The 16,289-nt window shown below is 38.6% G+C and overlaps 1 long non-coding RNA gene across 1 annotated transcript in view; it reads left to right on the top strand.

Moving 5' to 3' along the window:
* Window positions 1-5,411, top strand: part of LOC134529932 (uncharacterized) — a 60,717-nt gene extending 55,306 nt beyond the window's left edge. The window contains exon 3 of the long non-coding RNA XR_010074746.1: window positions 1,830-5,411. This is a non-coding gene — a long non-coding RNA (uncharacterized LOC134529932). The remainder of the gene's footprint in view (window positions 1-1,829) is intronic.
* Window positions 5,412-16,289: the final 10,878 nt, after the last annotated feature.

The raw sequence follows: 16,289 nt of genomic DNA, 5'->3' as shown, positions 1-16,289 counted from the left end.
TATTTATTGTAATTATTAATTATAATTATTATTAATTAAATATTTGAATTTTTGATATAATTTTTACGGATTTTACAGAAATTCTGGCTATTTTTGAAATGGCGAAAAGTTTTTTTTATTTTTTTAATTTTAAAATATTTCCGATTTTCTAGAGTAAAAATTATGGATTTTCAATATGGCGACTGTAAAGAAAATTGTAACGTTTTCGTAATCATTCAAAATAGTGGTCATGACGGTTTAATGGTCGAGGTCATGACATCGGCGTCTTAGGGCGGCTTGTAGATGCGAACTTTAAGCCTCTTTGGGAACTTTTCAAAGCACTGGCATTTTGAGGAATTAATCGGTAATTTTTTCCTCATATCGGGAATTTATCCCTCTAAATAGGATTGTTTTTTATTTTTCCAATATTTGAGATGTTTTGATGGATTTTTCCCCCAAAAACTGAAATTTTTAGCGGATTTTGGCGAATTTTGGGAAAATTTTGGAACGTTTGGAGACATATTTGGTATATTTTAAAGGTAAAGTTCAAGGTCAAGGTCATACCAGATGTCTGTGACGTCAGAATATGAAATGGCGGCGACAATCCTCCCAATCCTCTCCTTAAACCCTGGGCTCGGAGCCCCTTTTATATAATGCCATGAAGGTAGGCCTACATGTTTATTGATTCTTGCATTACGCGGAATGAATCCGTGCATATTTTCGGTCTCTACCAATTACAAAATTAAATATACTACGTCACGTGGAATCTGGTAGAATGTAAAAGGTCACAGCCAGCCAGTGGACAATAGTTCCAGATTTATTTGTGTACGGCTGTGTAGATTTGATCCCGGTACCAGAAAATCACGTGAATTTTTAAGTTCTCTAATAATGAGTAAATATATGTATGAAAATCTCATAGAAACTGCAGCTTTATAGTGAAGGTAGCATACATGAATCGACGGGGCGATTGACAGAGATAAATAGTTTTAAGACGACAAATATAAACTAGCACTTCCGATTTGTGCTAAGAGAAAATTAGCAAACTTTGAGCGAGAAAACCCAGCTTTTCTGGTTCAAGCCAAGTGAAAACTATAACTTCCGATCTGAGCGAAGTGAAACTTTCACTTCCTGTTCGAGTGAAGTGAAAAAAGCACTTCCGCTCTGAGCGAATAAAAATATCCATTTCCGGTTCGAGCGAAGGAAAATAGAAGTTCCGGTTCGAGCAAATTTTAAGTGAGAACTTCCGGCTTAATCAGAGTAAAGGCTATAACTTCCGGTCTGAGTGAAGTGAAACAAGCACAACTCCTGTTTCAACCCGATGACGCGACGGCGTGGGACCAGGGTGATCGCATGGAAGCCAACCTCCAGTTGCATGCATGCCGGCTTTATGTGCGAGGGATTGCGGGTTCGAGTTCCGAGCTAGGCGTGGGTGCAAATTGGTATCGTCCAAATTTGGTCCAAAAACATGTTGAAGTCGAAGATGCTGTTAAAATAAATTTGTCAAATAACAAGTTTAAAAAATAATAAGTAATCAGCTCACTCGCCTGTCACCAAGGAAAAACGTATTTGATTCTCGACAGTGTCATACTAGAAAAAGTTTTCATAAGTGAGAACCTTTTGCAGTGGTTGCTGTGAGTTTATGGGATTTTTCCTCGATGTACTCCCGTTTCTCTCTCTCTCTCTCTTCCTCTTTCTTTTCCCAAACACAACCATTCATTTCGTTTATCCACCAATCATTCGTTCATTCAAAAATTCATAAATTATGACTACTGAGCAAACTCAAACCGAGAAATGGAAAATAGTTCGTTAATTTAATGTGGTGACGTAGCTCGATCGATGTCTGTTCACAGAGACCCCGGTGATGTCAGCATCAGCGTCTCAGGCGAGGAGAAATCTTGCAGACATATCGGCACCAGCAGGACGTCAGCAAGACTGGGCATGGGTGACCAGACACTTCGTGGACCTGCATTCCATGGGGGGCTAGTGACCTGCCTGTGTCGAGCCAGCGACTGCCGGACTGCATTGGCGCATTGACCACTGCACCGCACTCTTTCCCATTTTAAATGAGTCAGTCGACGTAAAAGTGACATATTTATAACACAGAGTGTTCATAACAGAATGTCCCAGTTTCAATGGTAATATTATCACAGTTTAATTTGGACTGTTTACAACATATCACACATCAAATTGAAGGTAATCTTACCTAGTTTTTTTTAACACATGTTCAATTTGTGCACCTTTAGTTATACGGCACACATCCAACCTAAAGTCCCATTCTTCCCACACTTTGGTTAACACGCCCGGAGTAACGGAAGCAATGGTCTCATCAATTCTGTGCCTCTACTTTGGAAAATCGGCGGAACTTGGGAACACTCTTTTATAAAGCCCTAAAGAAAAGAAAATCTCATGGCGTTATGTCAGGTGAACGTGGAGGCCAGTGATAAAGAGCTCTGTCGTCTCGACCATTACGACCAATCCAACGGTCAGGGACTTCGACATTCAACCACTCTTGTACAAAGAGATTCCAATGGGGAGGGGCTCCATACCGTTGACAAATAATTTTTTACAGGTTCACCATAGACAATTGGCGATAGAGCCATTTTTTCGCGCTTCAAGCAAGAAACAACAAAGCCGTATTTTCGCATGCGCTTATCTAAATCTGTTTCAGTTACTCTTTAATTGTGACCTTGAACCAACACACTATAACGCTTACAGTTGAAACTATTAAATTTTATAACTGGGACATTTTTATGGACATACTGTGTTATGTATTTTAAAGTAGAATGTTGGTTTCCTTTTGGTTTCCTTTTGCTATTATTTGTACTGCGTGTGGTTTAATGTCGGGAAAAGTATAGGGTAAAGTGTCCGAATATCGGATACTTTTTCAAAATTAATTTTTTCATAATGAAAGAAATGATATTAAGAATCACAATTTACTCCGTTATTATCTTTGTTAAACATAGTTTACACTGACATGTATTTTAGAGTACGCAAATAGTTCACGGAAATATTAAAATAATAAAAAGCAAAACAAAAACATTTATCAGTTCTGAAAAAAAGTAGCCTAATATCGGATACAAGGTGTTCCTAATATCGGATAGTAGGTGTTTTTAAAATTAAATTATGAAATAAGACATAATTATTCCCGGCAGTTGAACAAGTACAATACATAACCGTTAGACTTAAAGAAAAAGAACTAAAAATATATCAAGCATTGATTGCAAGGAACCTGAGTTGTGTGGAACATATTAAACGTCTAACTGTCTGAAACCAACAAATTAACTAAATCACGTACCACAGTTTTCACAAACAAATGTTTTCCAGCTGTGTTTACCAATTACAGCAAATGTTTCGTGTACCCATCCTAGCCAGCGAATGCACCGAATCCAGTCGCTTCCAGAATGATCTTCGCGATATGGCACACCACTATAGAGGCACTCTTCATCTTGTTATGTCAAGTTCTCTCCTAAGGAAAGCCTTATTGTCTTCTCTCTCTAATGGGGCTTGAAGGGAATAAGGGGTTATAAAATAAGGTCTCGACATTAACTTCAGTTCCACTTCAATTTACTACTAACTATTACAATTGTCAACGCCGTCACCCGTTGAGTTAAATCTATAACATATACTTAAGTCAATCTACGTGCCTCGCTGTCACACCTGTGAGTGTCCTACCTCCGCTCTCTTGTCTCGCGCTCGCGGCAGACCTCTCAGAGAGGCGGGAAGCGGCAGCGAGAGTCACGTGGCTTAGTCTCGGCACGGCCACAACCACCGGGCGTGGATGCCGTTGTTGAGACCTCGACAGTCCTCGTTCCTACCCCCTCTCGACCCCGGTGGCCAGCCTCGTTCCGAAACGCTGTCCCAGTATTTCGCGCTGACTCCGCTGATGCCGCAACGAGGCCGGCCCGCACGTCGCTGCAGATGTGTCGTAACAATCTGCACTGTCGCTGCCATCCGTTGAAACAAGAGGTGGTTCGTCCTCCAAATCTGAATATTCCGAATCTGTGAAATTTGCCTTTAAAGTTCCTTTCTTTCCACATGCCTTAGGCAAGGTTGTCTTCCTAGAAATGGACGTTGTTGCTCCCTTCAATATTTTTTTTCTTACAATTTCTTTCTTGGAACTCATTCTGCTTACGTTTCCTTAACTCTGCATTTTGTAAAGAGGCTGTATGCTGTGCCTTGTATGGAGATGAAGTGATGACGGCTGTTTGACCAGACCTTCGACTCTTTTTAGAAGGCCCTGGTAGGACATGGGCGTAAATGGAATGGGCTGATTGTAACTGCACCATTTATCTTCTTCTGAGCCTCACATGGTTTTGGAATATCAGTGATTTCATCCATGGATGTATCATGGCTTGTTCCTTCTTGGTCCTGTCTTCAGATACATCATCAAATTGGAAAGAGGAATTTCCGGTCATGGTTACATCATTTTCATGTTCCAAACGTTGACCTGTTTTGTGTTTCTGATTTTCTTCAGGAAGGAAATCTTGTTCTCCAAAGACTAGTGGATCAAATGATGATATACCACACTTTCTTAACCCGTTTACAGCCGATTCCATGGTAGCTTCTCTCATGTAGGCGCGTCCCATTAAACTTCCAACTTGGTAAACAGAAACAGCTCTGAAAGGATGGGCATCCAGCTAATTTTCAATTTCAGCAGAATAAAACTGTTAAATGGAGCCATGAAATCTACATCTAAAGGTTGTAGCTTGTGTGTCGAGTGTGGTGGAAGGCAAATTATTTTCACCCCATTCTGCTGTGCTAGTTCTATAACATCTAAATTTCTTGTATGTACAAATTAGGCCGTCAAAGTTATTTAAATAATACAACACATATGTTTATAGGCATCATACAACTTTGGTTCATACATTTTTCCGCGTCAAAACCAAACTTGTGTATGCATAAACAACACTTACACATTAAACTACAACACTTGTAGGTTCATCTAATGTATATATGTGGTTTTTAACTACTCACATTTTACCCGCAATCTGCCGTTCAAAACTCTCCTTGAAAATTTCGAAAATTCATAAAATACACAAACGATAATGGCGTCTGACACGCTGGTGACAACGGCCGCGAGTGCAAAGGGTACTTAAAGGCAACTGTTTAATACCACTACCGTTAGCGTGCAGCATCTGTGTGTTCAAATATCCTGGTATCCGATATTCGGTCACTTTACCCTATTTAAAATAATGAAATTTTGTAAGTCACTTTGAAGCCTGCTGTTATCATACCTTATATTGCATTTTTATGTGGTTTAATTATTTACATCTGTCATTTCCTTTGTCATAAACTGTAATATGGACACTTAAAAACAGTTCGGGTTCTTTGAAAACCTAAAAAGTAAAAATAATGACGATACAAATTTCGTTAAGTATGGCACGACAGCACAATTGTTAAACAGTACAATAAATTATTCTCTATAGTATACTGAAACTTGTTTGGCTACTATTATGTTTCTTCGTCAAGAAATGAAGTGTATTTACACCAAAAGTAATAACTTACATTTTTTTTCTAAATACTGATCTTGAAAGTGTTCAGAGACTATAGATTTTAAAATTGCAGGTTTGCTTTTATTAGTGCTATGAACGGAAATTACATTCTAATCTAAGATTAAAAAAAATATTTTACAAATATATGTGACCACACTAGTAGTATATAATAGGGGCTCCAAAAACAGGGTCCAGGGTCCGGAGCCGAGAGCCGAGCCACAATTCTGATTGTGATGTCACGACGGCCATCTTGGATCAGCGTAACGGGACACAGCGCAACGGGACAAGTAGAACCGTGACCTTGAACCCGGCGGCCATTTTGGATCCGCCATTTTGGATCCGCCATCTCGGATCCGCCATCTTGGATCCGCCATCATGAAATTGAACGCCCCACTCATTATGATGAAATTTTCGTCTCTGTTGCCATATTGATTTTTTCTGTTCCACAGGAGCCCGTCATCTTGGATACCGTCGACTTTGTTTCTGCTGTTTGTTCATAGATAGCGCCAGCGTCGCTCTTGATTTTTTTTCTGTTCTACTGGAGGCCGCCATCTTGGATACCGTCGAGTTTGTTTCTGCTGTTTGTTCATAGAGAGCGCCAGCGTCGCTCTGTCTCATCACATAAGGTCGATGTTCCATTATCTACCATAGCTATTATAGTCCTTATCGACATATTAAATTTAAATTTTTATACAAAATACATTGGAAGTGCTGTGATTCGAACCATCGCAGCTCTGATCTCTAGTTTGGAAAACATACGCTTTTAACCGCTCGGCCATCGAGACATTTACCAGACTGAAAATTAAATAAGGTATAAGTATATAAAAATAACATGCATATTCGGAATTGTAATTTTTTTTTTAAATTTAAAGTAATAATATCATCACCTGTTAGAGACAGAACCACCATCTTGTATTAAGACGTAACTGTTGCAATTAATGTTACGGCCGCCATCTTGAAAATCCGTAATTTTTATGTTAGAAAATCGGGAAAAATTTAAAAATCATTAAAAAAATTAATCAACCGAATTAAATAATAAAAATCCTTAAAACCACCGTTGCACTTTTCGTGACGGCAGCCATATTGAAAATCCGTAATTTTAATGCTAGATATTCGAGAAAAATTCCAAAATTCATCAAAAAAAATACTTATTAGAATACCGATTGATTAGTTCGATTCCCGTCCTTGGTTCGAAACCGCTAAGAACAAAAAACAAAAGATCCTTCCTCCACAGAAGCCACCTACAGACTGATCCACCACCACCAATACCAAGGTACATATATCATCAGCTGGTATGACGACATGTCCACCATCCTGTTTTCATCCGCTGGAGACCACCATCTTGTTTTCGTCCGCTAGAGTGTGCTGATACCATGTTAGTATAATTATCTGGTCACCATACCTTTGTCCTTAACTGTTGACATTGAACTTTGACCTTGACCTTAAACTTTGAACTTGACCTTGAACTTTGAACTTGACCTTGAACTTTGAACTTGACCTGAACTTTGACATTGACCTTGAACTTTGACCTTGACCTTGAAATTTGACCTTGACCTTGAAATTTGACTTTGTCCTTGTCTACCATCATGGATCCAACATTTTATGTTCAGTACATTCTACCAGGAGCTACCACCTGCTGGAGTACACCATCTTGTGTGTGTACACGTCTTATAGAGTACATTTCCCTCTGGACAATTTATTCTAACCCGATACAGTGCAGTAATCATTTATTACCGAGGTGCCCACGCCATCTTGAAATTTGGGCGCCATCTTGAAATCGTGTAATTATTTAGCCATAAATTCGGAGAAAAATCCAAAATCCATCAAAAAAATCGCTCATTAATTTACGTATTGAATTGCTGGATTCCTGCCCTCGATTCGATACTTCAACTGTGGCAAGTGTAACTAAATATTAAATAAATTTAATATTCTGTTTTTCCATTACCTTTCGCGGAGTTTATAAATCATTCTCTCTTCAAAAATAAAATTCAAGTCAATGTACGACAATATTCGACGAATTAAATACGTTGCCGATAAGCCTAACATTAAAAGTCTAGATTTCGATAATCTGAATAACCTCTAAACAGTTCTTGTACAAAGCCATACATACAAATAGACCAAGCGTCTTCGGACCGAGAGACCGGGTCATAATCAATGTCAGACCAGTTATTTTCGAACCTCACGACCTTCCTCATCGTCAACTAATTATATTCAATTGAACCAACGGATCATGTTTTTTACGCCTACAAGAGGACCAAGAATCCAATCAAAAAGGCAGCACCATTAACAAAAAGGAAGCACATTTGGAAGCACCATCAACAAAAAAGGCAGCACATTTGGAAGCAACATCAAAAAAGGAAGCACATTTAGGAAGCACCATAAAAAAGGAAGCACATTTGGAAGCACCATCAAAAAAGGAAGCACAATTGGAAGCACCATCAACAAAAAGGAAGCACATTTCGGAAGCACCATCAACAAAAAGGCAGCACATTTGGAAGGACCATCAACAAAAGGAAGCACATTTTGGAAGCACCATCAACAAAAAGGCAGCATATTTGGAAGCACCATAATCAAAAAGGCAGCACATTTTGGATGCACCATCATAAAGGCAGCACAATAGGAAGCATATTTGACAAAAACAGGAAGCACATTTGGAAGCTCCATCAACAAAAAGGCAAAAATGAAGCGCAAGTTACGAGAACTAAGTCTTAGTTAGAAATCAAAATACAAGAAATAAAAACATTAAATTTTTATAATTTAAATTATTTATTTTATTTCTTTACATTATTCAAATGCAAGTAAAACAATCCATTATTGTATGTAGCCAGCTTTCCTCAGTTCTTTAAGTATGAAGGATATTTCTTTGATGCACGAATAGTTTACTGCACACAGCAGGCCATGTAGAAGTCTTAGCCGGTCAACCAATATGTTTGGATCTTTCCATGATGTGTAATCATTCTCTTCTACCACCATCTTCCTTGCATGTTAAAATAAATAATATAATCTCTGGTGTCTTCCGTTTTACCACCAACCTCAGGGTAACTTTCATTTTTGAGACAGTGATCATCATAATCTTGATCAGATTTATTTAATATATCACGACGTTTACATCGTTTCGGTCTCAGGACACCGCCACATTCTTCGATCTTGTCAGCTCTGGGTGCTTCATCACAGTCTATGTCTTTGTCAACAGCCTCAGAGTCACTGTAACAATCACCGTAGAAGGCATCGTCTTCACCCAGATTACCGTAAGAATTCGATGTTGATGATGTCGAAGTGTCTTCATCGTCTTCATGCTTCCATTTTAGGAGTCCATCATTTTTTTTTAACAAAGTAGGAAAGATCTACTTGAATTCGGCTGGAATATATTCTCACTTTTCACGTTAAGGATTCTTCCATTGTCTTCATTCTTCCATAAATCATCAACCTCCTTCAATTTAAGTTCTTTGTTGAGATCGGAAGAGCCAGGAAAATTATTGTCGTAATGCAGATCACTCTTCCTTAGTCGAGTAGATTCATCGTTGTCCTCTAGCTTGTACGCAGGCTTGGCGTTACAAGTTCTGCCATGTCTTTTTAAGCTCTCTCTCCGCGTAAACGACTTGCTACATCGAACACAACTTATCATATTGCGTAGTGGATTTTTAACACAGTCATTCTTCTCGTGTTGTCTTTTATTCTTTCTCAAGATAAACTCTTTGCTGGAAAACTTACACTTATGTTCTTTCGATACAGTGTCAGATCCCAAATCGGAATTCATATTAGTTACTGAGACTAATGCCAGATACCAATTGAGTGTTTTAAATTAGATCCATTACTTAAATAGAATTTTTTCATATTTCATCAGCGAGAATTAATATATCTCATGCAAAGGTACTTTATGCATGTAGTTCTGCTTTTCAACAACAGATGTCGCCACATGTTGCTTGCAGGTAAATAATATTTAGTTATTTTAGGCGGGATGCGGAATGCTCACTAACGATCGCAAATGAAGGATGACTTCGCTAGACTCCAAGGAGAAGGAAGTTCGTCCTTCCTGTTAGTGCTTCCTAGATTTCTCAAAGATTATTATTATTTGACTGAGGAATGATATTTTTTTTTTAATTTCCACCTGATAAAAATATTACAAGTGTTGATTAAGTAGCAGAAATTCACTAATTAAATGCAACCTTGAATAAAATGACATGCCTCATTAAGTAAAAAAATCCCTTCATGCAGAGATCAATTCCTCATCTGTATCCAGAAGCACTCGGAGAAAACCATAAGATGTCTAGTCAGGAATAATCAGAAGCACTTGGAGAAAACCATCAGATGTCTAGTCAGGAATAATCAGAAGCACTCGGAGAAAACCATCAAATATTGTCAAGAATAAACAGGAGCACACGGAGAAAACCACCATAATATTGACAAGAATAATCGGAAGCACACGGAGAAACCACCAAAAGTTTTCTTTGATATCATAAAAATACAAAAAAAAAAATTAAAATTAAAAAAAATACAAAAAACAAATTATGCTAGCTTGTGAACATCTCATTGTAGTGCAATGTTAGAGTTCCAGTACAAGCTAAATTTTGTTTTGGTATTTTTCTCCAAATTTATGGCTAAATAATTACACGATTTCAAAATGGCGCCCAAATTTCAAGATGGCGTGGGCACCTCGGTAATAAATGATTACTGCACTGTATCGGGTTATAATAAAATTATCCAGATGGAAATGTACTCTATAAGACGAGTACACACACAAGATGTACTCCAGCAGGTGGTAGCTCCTGGTAGCATGTACTGAACATAAAATGTTGGATCCATGATGGTCGACAAGGACAAAGTCAAATTTCAAAGTCAAATTTCAAGGTCAAGGTCAAATTTCAAGGTCAAGGTCAAATTTCAAGGTCAAGGTCAAGGTCAAATTTCAAGGTCAAGGTCAAATATCAAGGTCAATGTCAAAGTTCAATGTTAAGGTCAAATTTCAATGTCAAAGTTCAAGGTCAAGGTCAAAGTTCAAGGTCAATATCAAAGTTCAAGGTCAAGTTCAAAGTTCAAGGTCAAGTTCAAAGTTCAAGGTCAAGGTCAAAGTTCAATGTCAACAGTTGAGGACAAAGGTATGGTGACCAGATAATTATACTAACATGGTATCAGCACACTCTAGCGGACGAAAACAAGATGGTGGTCTCCAGCGGATGAAAACAGGATGGTGGACATGTCGTCATACCAGCTGATGATATATGTACCTTGGTATTGGTGGTGGTAGATCAGTCTGTAGGTGGCTTCTGTGGAGGAAGGATCTTTTGTTTTTTTGCTCTTAGCGGTTTAGAACCAAGGACGGGAATCGAACTAATCAATCGGTATTCTAATAAGTATTTTTTTTGATGAATTTTGGAATTTTTCTCGAATATCTAGCATTAAAATTACGGATTTTCAAGATGGCTGCCGTCACGAAAAGTGCAACGGTGGTTTTAAGGAATTTTATTATTTAATTCGGTTGATTAATTTTTTTAATGATTTTTAAATTTTTCCCGATTTTCTAACATAAAAATTACGGATTTTCAAGATGGCGGCCGTAACATTAATTGCAACAGTTACGTCTTAATACAAGATGGTGGTTCTGTCTCTAACAGGTGATGATATTATTACTTTAAATTTAAAAAAAAAATTACAATTCCGAATATGCATGTTATTTTTATATACTTATACCTTATTTAATTTTCAGTCTGGTAAATGTCTTGATGGCCGAGCGGTTAAAGGCGTATGTTTTCCAACTTAGAGATCAGAGCTGCGATGGTTCGAATCACAGCACTTCCAATGTATTTTGTATAAAAATTTAAATTTAATATTGTAACCGTGGTGCTGTGCTCAAAACAAAACCATAATTATTGATAATAAATGTCCGGTGGAAGCGTCAGGCTAATTATCTAAAAGAACTTGCCAGAGGGGCACAGCCCACTTACAAACACAATTTAAAATTAACCTCCCTGACAGTAGGAAAGGTTACGTGGATTGTGGTTTCAAGTAGCAGCAAATGAAAACACTCGTATGGTTTGGTTTCATTAGAGGCTTTTACTGTTGATTAGTAGTTTAGTATCTTGTCATTGATAGGTTTCTTACATTAGAAAATATCTTACGGCATTACAGCCATTACAAACAAAACTGCTAACAATGTCAGATTCTTATTTTTGATACATTACATTGAGTAACTAACGAATAAAAGAAAGAAGAAAGAGGGGCCGGGGGGGGGAACACCATTTCATACTATGCTATGTTCAACTGTTTAGGAACATTGAGCTCGCAGGCTCATCAAACAAATATATGTGTTTAAAATACAATATTTTATAATAATATGGAAAACGTCCTAAAACTGGCGGAGTTATAAACTGTTCTTCACTTCTTTTTGAGGGGTGCCGAAAGATGGAGGGAGACTCCGTTATAGAGGCTCACGAGTTACAGGTTGAGGTGCAAAATGTGGCGCCGGAACTGGGCCGCCATCTTGAACTGGTCTGGGGTCCTTGAAGTACTCTGGGATTCTGGAACCCTCTGGGATTCTGGAACCCTGCCTGTAACCAATAATCCACCTGGATTAGCTTGGTTAGCAGGCAGTTTATGACGGGCGAAGTTAAGCCCAAAAAAAAGGCAACCTAACAGGTTTGTGTGGGACGAAGTGCAGCTTACCTTAGCTGGCAGGGTGAAGTAGGTAGTGGCTGTCCCTGGGGGTGATCCGGGGATGCGCGGCACGGGAGCTCGCGGTAGCCATAGAAGAAATAGTTATGGCGAAAACCCAAAAAAAAACTAAAGTTAAACTTAGCTATTTGGGCAGCTACTAAGAAAAACTAAAAAAAATCTAGGCGACATGGCCTGGCTCAGAAGCAACTACATTATTGCCGAAAGCGGATCACGATAGCTGCTGGTCGTTACTGCGACCTGTTGCAAAGATGCGCGCTGGACGAGAGCTGCCCTCAAAATCCCTGAAAATGGCGCCGGGACGCTAACTTAAACTTTAGTTCGGTCGTCTGTTCCTCTGGAGGAGGGGATCGGGAAACCCGAAGTGCTCCGAAGGGCTCCGAAAGAAAAAAAAGGGCTCTGGCGACCTATCGACTAAGTGTGAGGTCGACTGTTTCTCCTGGTGGGGATAGGGGACAGCTGGTTCGTCCTTTCGCCGCTAGATGGCGTGGGCATGCAGATCGGAGTCTCTCAGAGACCATCGCGGCACTTGGTGGCCGCCATTTTGCAAGTGGGGGGGGGGGATTTTGGCCTTGAGATTGGTCACTGGCGCGGCTGGCCGATGACCGCTGTGGACCAGGGAGGGGTGGGGGGTATGTCCGGTGAATGACCTTCCCTGGGAGACTTCGCCGGCCAGGCGTCGGGACGTGCGGCGGAGCTTGAAAAAAGGACACCAAAACATGTTAGAGACCGCAAACTTCAGCACACCTCCGAGAAGGGGTGGAGGTGACCATGGGAAGCTTAGGGTGGCTACTTTCGTCACGCGTAGCGCTAAACTCGTGACGAGACGCGACGGCCAGTGGATACCGTTGCTGATGATAGCCCTGTAGTCGGCTAGACCCAGCAAATTTGGTGGGAAACGGCGGTGAGAGCACTATACTGCTCAACAAGCTAACCTGCCGGTACACTCGACCGAACAAGTTTGGATGGGGGCGAAAGCAGCGGGCGAAGGAGGAAAATTGAAGTTATAAAAAAATTTAAAATTTTGTAAAACTAAGAAAATAAAAAAAATCGTGCCTAAAGTAGCACTGATTCGGCACATACTCCCCCGCTTAAATGCGGAGCATATAGGGAAAATAAAAAACAAACCTACACTTATTAGTAAAACTAGTACCAGGTTCGCCTGTATCCTACTACTTACAAAAAATAATTTTACGGTCAATTCGAAGGTGTATTATAATTAATTTAATTACCCTTAACGGTGAATGAAGTCATGAGGAAAGTTGATCTCAGATGTTGGGAATGGTGTCACGTGACAAAAACTCTAAACATGGGCGCTGTGAGGCGGGCCGAAAACACTGGGCCGGAACCGGAACTTGGTCCGTCGGGTGCCAGTTATGAAGGTGGGGATTTGTGTACCCCTGAAAATAATGAAAGTGGGAATGTAAACCCCTGTAGTCTTTCCATAAGAAGCCGAAGGCATTGGGACTTAGCCCTGCACAGTCAGGCGATGGAGAAGACAGTCAAATTTGCTGCTTGCCTGAAGGCGAAACAGAACCTCAGTCCCAGAGTGACACAGGGCCTATGGGTGGTATTCCCTTGGCGGAATTTTAAATGATTGGGGATGAAAACCCCAACAGATCAACAATCCGTAGGAGAGAATGAATTTAAAAATATTAAATATTCGATAAATTAAGAAATTTCAGCGCATACCACTCTGATGTTTATTATTATTAACTAATATTTATTATTTAAATGTATTCTGCAAACAAAACGATAAATTAACGACTCTTCGCACTCAAATTTAAATTATTTAAAGAAATGTAAAATGCAATAAACCAACAATTATAAATCAAAAAGGGATAAATTATAATGGAGCGGTTAGATCTTCCATGACTGCTGATTGGCTTCGCACTGCCTGAGAGGGGGTTTGAACATAGGCCGTCCAAAAATGAGTGGTGGGAATGTAACCCAAAGAACACTCGAAAATGGTCATGAGATTTTTCACTCAGAGGACCTTGGTCATGGCTTGTTGGCTCAGAGGACCCTAACTTTTGCGCCGCTCGTTGGCTAGCTTGACCTAGCTCCTATTTTAGAAAAACACATAAAAGAAACCAGTTTGCCGTCTGGAAGTCACGTAGCTTTTACTTAAATAAACAATCTCATCGATAACGATGTAAAAGAAATACAACTTTGGGGTGGAATGCAAAAGAAAAAGAAAAATGGCTAGATGTGACAGCTTCAGTGCTCAGACTCTATGTACGTCACTGTACATCACATTTACGTGCAAGGGAAAATAAAGAAATAAACATGTACAAGTATTAACGCAACATCAGTAAAAAAAAAAACACTACAAACATTATTCTTGCTTACTTTACGAATTATGGTTATTAAAAAAAGGAACGTAATCAGAAATTAAATATATGAAATCGTGGAACAAGATTCATGAAGATTCAAAAAATATCAGAGAGGTATTTCTGAGCAAAAAAAAAATTAAAACTATTTACGTCAAATAGCTTGTTAAAGACTGAACTTACGTATGTAAAAATTAAAAATTAAAATATCTTAAATTACCTAGCTTGTGCTAGCCTAGAAACGGGATGCTCAAACATACCCAAATTAATTAAGTGGACCTTTCGTTGGGGGTTGAAAGTATTTCACCCTTCTCGGTGATTACCATAAATATTAAAATGAGACTAGTTACCTCGTAGCTGCTTAATTTAGGGGGAATACGTATTTTAATATGATTGATTTTATTATTATTAATGAGCAAAAAAGGATGCCTGTTGCCCTACTACTTGTAATAAAGCAGAATTAATTCCATGTCCTTTGACTGTAACACTTTATGAGTCAAACACAAGGTTTATAATTAAATAGGGTCCATTTAAACTTGGTTGAATTATTTAAAAATAAATCCTTAAAATCATTTAATAAATAAAAAAATATTAAATTCAGAGCTTAAATTTAAATTACCTGTATGCTTACAACTATTTATGCCGTTGTTATATTAATGAAATGAAATTCATCCCGTTTATCTCAGATTTTGGATATCGTGTAGGAACACCAAAATGGGCGCTGTGAGGGAGGCCGAAAAGCACTGAGGCCGAAACAAGGGAAATGCGTCCTTGAGCACTCAGTGACTAATGGGGATTGTAACCCCTGTAAATGGGTATGGTAACCCGTAACTTACAAACTAGATTGGGAATATAACCCCTGTACATAATTGTTTCGCTGTCCATAAGAAGTCGAAGGCATTGAGACATAGCTCTGCACAATCTGACGATGGATCAGACGAAATAGATGAATTTAATACTTGCTTAAAAAGCGAAGTACACCTCGGTCCCGGATACCTACATTTATTAACTCACATAGGCTCAATATGTTCAAGCTCTGACGGTTGATCAGACCATCAGGCTGAAGCAGAGAGACCTACGAGGGAATTTCACCCCTGAGTTAGTTCGGGTTCGAAACCCGAAAGATCAACAAATTTGGATGAAAAATGGATAATGAAAAAAATTTAGATGTTTAAAATTACCTAGCTGTACACCACCTTGTAAAGGAAATGAACACCGATCCAAAAAAATATAAAAGTTAATAAATTGTTTACTCAAAATTCATAATTACAAAAATATTATTTATCCTTTACTTAGCCGTCTTAGATTGATTGGCAAATAGCTTATAGAAGACTCGACGTTAAAAAAGTATAGTACTCTATCTTACAATAAATTCCTCACCTCATGGCTAGCGTAAAAGGTATTGGGGATTCAACCCGTGTATATAAACAATTTAATTCAGGCCCTTTCCTTAAAGGCATGAGTGATTGCACCTCTCTTTGGGTGATCACGAAATAAATCTAAACAAAAGCTAGGCACATGGGTGTGTATGGTGACACAATGAAATGGTACGTCGACGTATATTCACGTTGCTGGTGAACGATGCAATAGGGTTAGAGTACTTGTTTAAATTACTTATGAGCATATTCTTATTTTATATTACGTAATGAATGGACCCTTTATACATTTATTTTATGTAATATTAAAATACTTAATCGTTAATTTTAAGATACTTAGAAAAAGTAAACAATGGAAGGTTCTTAACATTAGCTAAAACAAAATTTTTATATTATCATATTATTTGTATTTTTAATGTTATTATCAGTTATATAAATAT

This window comes from Bacillus rossius, chromosome 2 (genome assembly GCF_032445375.1).
Source record: "Bacillus rossius redtenbacheri isolate Brsri chromosome 2, Brsri_v3, whole genome shotgun sequence".
Classification (NCBI taxonomy): domain Eukaryota; kingdom Metazoa; phylum Arthropoda; class Insecta; order Phasmatodea; family Bacillidae; genus Bacillus; species Bacillus rossius.
Note: the sequence above shows the minus strand (reverse complement) of the source record. Positions and strands in the feature narration are given on the sequence as shown.